We start from the raw sequence: 7,852 nt of genomic DNA, 5'->3' as shown, positions 1-7,852 counted from the left end.
AGCATGACTCACAAACCAAATTCAGAGCTTCACTCACACCAGTACCTCTTGCCTACTTTCCAAACCCTGCAGGTATTCGGTGCACGTAGCGGGGCTAACATTCCTGGAAGAAATGGCTTACCCACAGCCCTAGGAATTGTTTCCAGAATTAATTTTCACTCTGCAGCGAAGTGTGTGCTTATTGAAACTTCATGGCTGATTAAAATTGTGTTTTGCAAAACTCAACTCGCTCTGGCCATGAAATTCAGAGCGTCTTAACGCGGGATAAAATCGTGTTCATTGATTTCTGGAAGCCATTCAGTACCGCTACACACTGTCGCTCAGTGAACAAAATACCAACTTACCGAGTAACAGAAAAGATTTTTAACTTAATTCAGAACTTCCTAATATTTATTAGTCAATATGTTGTTCTTAAAGGAACAGAATCGGCAGATGTAAAGCAAATTTTGGGAGTAGCCCCCATGATGCTGTTCAAACGAGGCTGCTAGCTATAGGAAATTAGCATTACTGGGAGACTGTAATGAAATACAGGAAGATATGGGAGGGTCAATGATTCGACAAACAAAAATCTTGCGAAATGCAGATCTCCCTGTTCATCCATAAAATTCAGAGTGTTCTAGACAAAGGCTCCCATGTTGATAATGTGTTCCTTGACGTCTGGAAAACATTCAGTGCCGTTCCTCACTGCTTTTCCTTTAACAAATCACGAGCTTACTGAATATCAGACCAGATTTGTGATTGGATCGTAGCAGATAGAGCTCAACATGTTATTCTTAACAGGAAAAAAATGACAGACGTAAAGGTAATGTTGGGAAAACCTCAATGGAGTGTTACAGGACACTTATTATTTACAGTATACTTAAATGATATAGTGGATGATGACAGCAGTTCTGTCAGGCTATTTGCAGACGGTGCTGGTGCCTACAGGATGATTGAAACCCCACAAAAAGCTGTAGCAAAATGCAGAAAGACTGGACGATGCTCAATGATAGGTGAAGTGCTTGACAGTTGACCAAGAATACAAATGCATTTAACTTAGTGTGCATAAAAGTGTAAAGTAATCCAGTATTTTTTTAATGCACTATTTGCAGTAAAGTACTAGAAACATCAACTTCTGTAAAATGACTGGAAGCAACCATCTGGAACAGCCTAAACTGGACTGATAATGTAAAATAATAGTAGGAAACTCAGATGCCAAGCTGAAGTTCATCACCAAAATTGCCTTATAAAACAGTCATTCGACACATTCCGGAGCATTTCACATCAGTTTGGAACACTTATAAGGTGAGATTAATAAAAGTGAAAAGAATAACTGAGAAAGAGTGGTATTTTTCATCATGGGTAGGTATGAGATCATCACAGAGATGCCTAAAAAACTCAAGTTGAAGATGTTAGAAGACAGACACTGTGTTTCATGGAAGATTTAATGTTGAAATTTTTACAGTGTACATTCATGTAAAGGCCATTGTATATGATCAAACAATTTGTCAAGCAGTACTAGGTTCCACAATTATTTGACTAAGCATAGTGCTGTTTGATGTGTTTGTAAAACATAGAGCATATTTGTTGTTTTTGAGTGAACTTATGATAGACAGCACATCTGACAAAATGATGGACGTTGTTTGTATCGATATTTTGCTACACATCTAGCAAAAAAGAGTTTCATTACAATTTATCTCATTGTACTGTGAGTTTCCACAACCACGAAATGTAAATAATATAACAGTGGCAATTGCCAAAGTGGTAGATGAACTGTGTCTTCCCAAGCCATAAATTACACAGTAGGAGTTTAAGAAGAAAATCCGTATTCTACACGCAACATACAAGTGAAAATGCAATAAAATAAAATAAATCGAAGCTATCCAGATCTTCCATGGACGATGTGCATGTTCCCATGTTGTGCTATTTTATTGAACTGTTATTAGAAGACATAGTAGAAGAAAATAATTTTTGCATAATTGTGTCTTCTTTTTGAATGTTGGGGCAAAGAAACTCCGACAGCAATTAAAAGTCTGACTGTCAATTTGGAGGAAGCTGATGTAATCATAGGTTCCTGGTGTATATTTTCATGGGTACACTTATATCTCAAACTTAAGCATTCTCTAGACCAGAGTCTTGTTTTATTTTACTTCTATATACACAGTGCTAGTTCAAAGCAAGCAATAGTTTGTCTGCATTGGTGTCAAAATACTTTTCAACATGAACAGCATCTGCTTCAAAAGTAGATTAAATTGACAAACTTTGTTGGTATGTGTATGGGCTTGTTTGAGAAATTCATGCATAGAGAAGAACGAATTTGGTAAACAATATGATTAACTGCTTAACATATGATTCCCCCCCCCCCCCCTACCCCATCCACGCACGCACAGACAAGAAAATATTTTGACAATTAGAGCCCATATGGTGGTTCATCAACAGTTGTTCTTCCTGCATGCCATTATTGAATGGATAGTATCAGAAGTACCCTCTGCCACAAACTGTAATGTGGCTTGCAGAGTATAAATGTAGGTATGACCTATAGACACAAAAGTCTTGAGTGGTATGTGTTATACAGTCTATAAATTATGAACATTTGCCTTTAAAAAATCGTGCTTCATCAGTAAATCTGAATTTTCTGAGACCCATGTGAATGATGTAGAAGGTCTGTGTTCTCATCTGGATAAAATTCTTCAAACATCACAGTCCAGAGAACGTTTCTGAGTATTTGCAGCAAACAGACGTTTTTGGCTCGTGATAATGTGCTCTTAGAATAAGAACCTAACCTAATAAGTTGCACACTATCTTGGTAATGTTTACCAATTGTGAACTATTCTGAATATTATTTTAATGCCATTTAAGGAATAGTGAAATATTTTAAAATATTGTTTGTGTTTCCTCCAGAAGAGAATTTACTATATCTTTCACAACTGAAGTCAGCTGTGATCCAATGACAGATGCTACAATTTTTATGGTTCTGCAGGTACCGCACATTCTCTATCTGTTCATGGATGTAAGTGTGAAATAATATTCAAGAATACTGCTAGAAAGAGTGGAAGTTGTAACATAAAGGTTTAAGGAAGTAAAGTCCATAATAAAGAACTACAAAGTGTAATTAAGTTTGGCAACAGGCAAAATGTTACAGAAGAACCTGAAAAAATAGAGAAGAAGAAGAAACGAACTAAGGAAGTTAAACCAGACCTGTGGAAAACAAATGGTCAGAAGTAATAAATTCAGTAAAGGAAAAGAAGAGAAATTAATGAACGCTACTATTGGATTGGTGGTGTAAATGCACGGAGAAACTACTTAAATTTGTTAGCTGAATCAGAGAAGTCAGTGTAGGACCAAACCTCACGTGTGATGCATGATAAAATTCATTTCCATGAGTGCCATTTCATTATAGTCATAAAGACTCTGCAAAAGAGTACCTACCAGCAGATCATGAAAGTTTGAAAAATTTTGAACTCTATATAGAAAAATGTGGAAGTCCACATATTTCTCCCAAAAAAGACATGAGTATATGGGAACAGATTGAAAGATAACTTTGATCTGTCTTAATAACCAATGTGTGACAAATGCCATATGTTTGAGGAAAGGAAGGACAATGAAACTCTAGAAAAACGGTAGAAAATGAGAAAGATCTGAAAAGTAAAGTGGTAACTGGGAACAATTGAGATACATTCACTGTGGCTTGAACGAGAAGCTGCAAGAGGATCCACTGGAGTAGCCTCCAGTGTTCTTGATAATGTGAAAAACAAGAAAAATTGCTGATAAACTGAGGGTGCTAGTGTGGGATCTGTGTAGTGGACAGAATCAAATTAGGTGTTTTCACACCGAATCTATAGTTACTAAATGTCCTGAATATAGCGCAACTGTCAACCCTATGACACAAGTCTATGATGCCGTAGTCTAGCTAGTCGCAGTACCATCAGAGTCCTTGATTCAAGCCTTCCACTCGACTCAAAAGCAGAAGGCCACGAGCTGTTGTGGGAGTAATACTGTAAATGTGAGCTTCGTTAACTCCATGAGCAAAGCCGGTATTTTCAGTCCTCCCTGCTAGTCACTGGAAAGATCCAAGTATGATCTCAGAGCCCAGATGCGAAACATCATTTGTTCCAATATGTGTCACAGTCTGTAGTTGATTGCACACTATTCCCTCAATGGCTGCTAGAATAGTCTCTTCAGCATTCTGAGTGAGGCCTACAGTCATACACACTGTATGTAGCCAGTGTTCCTTCCCATCCCTTGCTACCATTTCCCTGAGCATTACCATTATTCACCACATGTTTGAACAGCCGATGATTGATAGATTTCTACCCTTTTGTGTTTGCCTCTTCTTGACACTAGACAAAGCAGGTTACCCCAAAACAAGTGCAGTGTGTCCCACTGGCTCAGTTTCACTTTCAGTGCAAAGCAGTGCCTCAGACATTCGTTAGAGGGATTAGTATAGCACCTTGAGCCTTCTCTGGCCCCTTTACACTATGTATAGGATGTCTTGACATGCCACTCATTGTCAAGTGGACATGTAACAATGGGGTTTTTGAGGGCATGGTTACTAAGAAAGTTCGACAAGAGTATTATTTTACGATAAATGTAGACAATATACACTCCTATTAAAAGGGAGAACTAATGTGACACGACACGTTACTTAATCAAGTGACAGTAAATCACAAACACCGATTGAATACGAGAATGGTTATACAAAATACTTGTAAATTGCAAAAATCTTTGCAAGCTTCTGAAATGATTCAAAATATACCTTTTACATTTAAATACTTAAAGAAATATGGGAAATGTTACTTGTGATTGAGGATACTGTAGCCAAGATTTCTAAAAAGCACAGTTAACTTAACAGCTGATGATATAGCACTACACAGTATAACATGTCCCTGCAAAGCGCGGGCTATGTTTACAATTGACAAACTAATACTACACAATATATATTGACACCAACAGGAGTTTTTAGAAAATCAACAGTATAAAGATGTTTAAATTTTACATCAATTTATTGTACATAACTTTTCAAAAGCTAATTTATGCAGGCTGATGCTAATAAAGAGAAAGGAAATGCTGGGACTCGGTTTATATACTTAAGTATAAGTAAATAGACGTGCGAATTTCACGAATTTGACCACTTAGCTGATTTTGCATCTCCTTTTACACTAGCAAGCCAAAAAAGAACACTGCAGCTTCAGTGTAGCTCACAACAACGACGTGAAATGTCAGAGCACAACAGGTGCACATCTATAAGGAGTTACCAGATGCTCAACATCGTGTGTGAGAGCATGAAGTTGCTGAGGTTCATACTATTGCAGAACAAACAATATTGTAACAATATCTTAATGTCCGTATAATACGTTTTTGCTTTAGTCATTGCGTCTAAATATTATGATGAAGTGGAGATTTTATTTATTTTATTTATTTATAGAATAGGGATTTACTTCCATTGTTGACCCAATTAAAATCCCATGATGTTTCCTTGTTCACACTCACTGAATGTTGTCCGCTTCTGGAAAGTAGTACAAAGTTTGGTTACAAAATTAACTGAAGGTAACGTTGTATTTACAGCACCAGTGAGCTATAATAGCCTTGACTAACCCTAAAAATAAAAACAATTCACAAATATTCTTGTAAATGGCACACAGAACAACACACGAAAATTTAGAAACTGTGCATTTAGGAATTCACTAAACAAACCACACTGATAATAAAGAAGTCTCCTGCTGTCAGGCACCTCAGTGTTACTTTTACTTTAATGAGTGTCTCAACATTATCTTTCATATGTACATCTAAGTTCTATATAGATGTATACTAATGTTGGGTTTCCACAGGCATGAATTTCTTATGCACGTATGATCCCATTATCACTTGTTTCATCAACTTCCATTTGTAAACAGCCCACTTGCGCACTATCATGACAACTTCCAATTATGTTACAAAAGTTAAAAGTTGCTTAAATCTCTTGCACGATTTCACATTCCCCATCATCGCCTAAGAGTTTTAGCAAGTGGCACTAAATGGATGTGCCTTCATTTTCGTCTTGTTCATTAGACAGTTCATGTCCTGAATCGTTTGTTTATGTACATGAATAATTAGTGTCATTTCAAAATAACAAACTAATCAGCTTAGTCTTCAACTAAATAAATAAGTACTTTTTAAAGTGGCAAAATGTTCTGAATCCAAGCAACAACAATATAATTCAGCAATTGTTTATATTCTCTTATTTATAGTAACACAGGATAGTTTCAAGTAACATACAGATTCAAAAGACATTGCAACTCAGAGTTCGATTTTCTAAGGCTCATACTATGGCAGTACAGTTAATACTGTAAAGATGTCCTTTATTTCAATATAATAATAATAATAATATTTCTTGCTGTAGTCATTCAGAGTAAATGTTATGGTGAGACGAAAGTACAACAAATTTAAAATTGGAGTTTGTAGAAATGACAATGCCAAATACGTAATTTAAACTAACTGTTGACAGTAATATGCTCACAATGCTTAGTTTTGATGAAAACGCAGTTTCATAATGTGCTTTTACTTGTAATAATTTCTGACAATCAGTAAAGAAATCGTAAATCCACTTCTCCCAAATTCAGTCCACTGCATCTTCTAATTCAGTCAACTCCATCTTAAGTCAATTTCAGCCTTCATCATGATTCTGTTCCACAGCGATCTGCCCATTAATATGTTATAAATTTGTAACTAATAGCTAAAAAAAGATCAGTGAAAATCTGGAAGCTAACCTTAGACTGGTTAATAGGTAGGAGAGGAGGCAATGATAATTGTAAATGTTTGAAAATGTCGTTTTATGGAGAAACCTAGTTAATGCCATTTCACCCTGGCCATCACATCATGTCCAGCTATTCCACAAAGAAGTCACAAAGGTCAACAATGGACATGTCACATAATGTCAAGGTTTCTCAGGAAGAATGATTTCGCAGTGTTATCATCTGCTAAAGTCGGAAGTTAACCAGTATTCATAGCGCTCATGGTTATTATTGTTAGGACAAAAAAATATATATCCAACCTCTAAATGATTGCGGAAAGATTTATTAAAGTGCCACAACTTAACGTAAGATCAACAACAGATCAACTCTATAAATATTTTTTAAAGCTTCACAGATCTCTAATACAAAGAACAAATACATCAAATATTAACTTTGCATCAAAGACACTTGCACACATGTAACAGAAACAAATATGAACTTGTGATATTATTTACAATCCTTTAACACTCTCCCACAAGTTCATATTTCATCACCAAATCAAGAATTTAACTTAGTCTCTATTTTCATTAGTTACTTCCATCCCAATCAGAGTTTTCATTCTTGACAGTTTCTTTGCTGATAATCCCTTAGTAAGAATATCAGCTACCTGAACTTGTCTTGAAACATACTCAACATTGATCTTCTTCTCATTGACTATATGTTGTATATACTGATAGCATTTTTCAATATGCTTAGAACGTTCATAGAATCCTGCGCCTTGGACATATTTAATAGTACTTTGATTGTCAATGTGTGAAGTAGGAATGAACTCTTTTCAACACTGTCAATATCTTTCAATAAAATATCAAGCCATACTAAAGATTTACTTGCCTCACTGGCAGCAACAAATTCAGCTTCCAATGATGATTGTGCGACACATTTCTGTAGTTTACTTTTCCACATTACTGGACCACCACATAACTTCATTAAAACTCCACTTGTTGAACGTCTAGTCAATTTTTCATCTGCATAATCAGGATCGCTATAACCTTCTATAGCAGAATTGTTCGTTTTCCTAAACTGAATTCCATCATTTATTGTACCCTTCAAATAGCGAAGAATCCGTTTAATTAATTATAGGTGTGCTTCGGTAGTCGAATCTT

Source organism: Schistocerca piceifrons, chromosome 11 (assembly GCF_021461385.2).
Source record: "Schistocerca piceifrons isolate TAMUIC-IGC-003096 chromosome 11, iqSchPice1.1, whole genome shotgun sequence".
NCBI classification, from domain to species: Eukaryota; Metazoa; Arthropoda; class Insecta; order Orthoptera; family Acrididae; genus Schistocerca; species Schistocerca piceifrons.
This window is presented reverse-complemented; position numbering follows the sequence as displayed.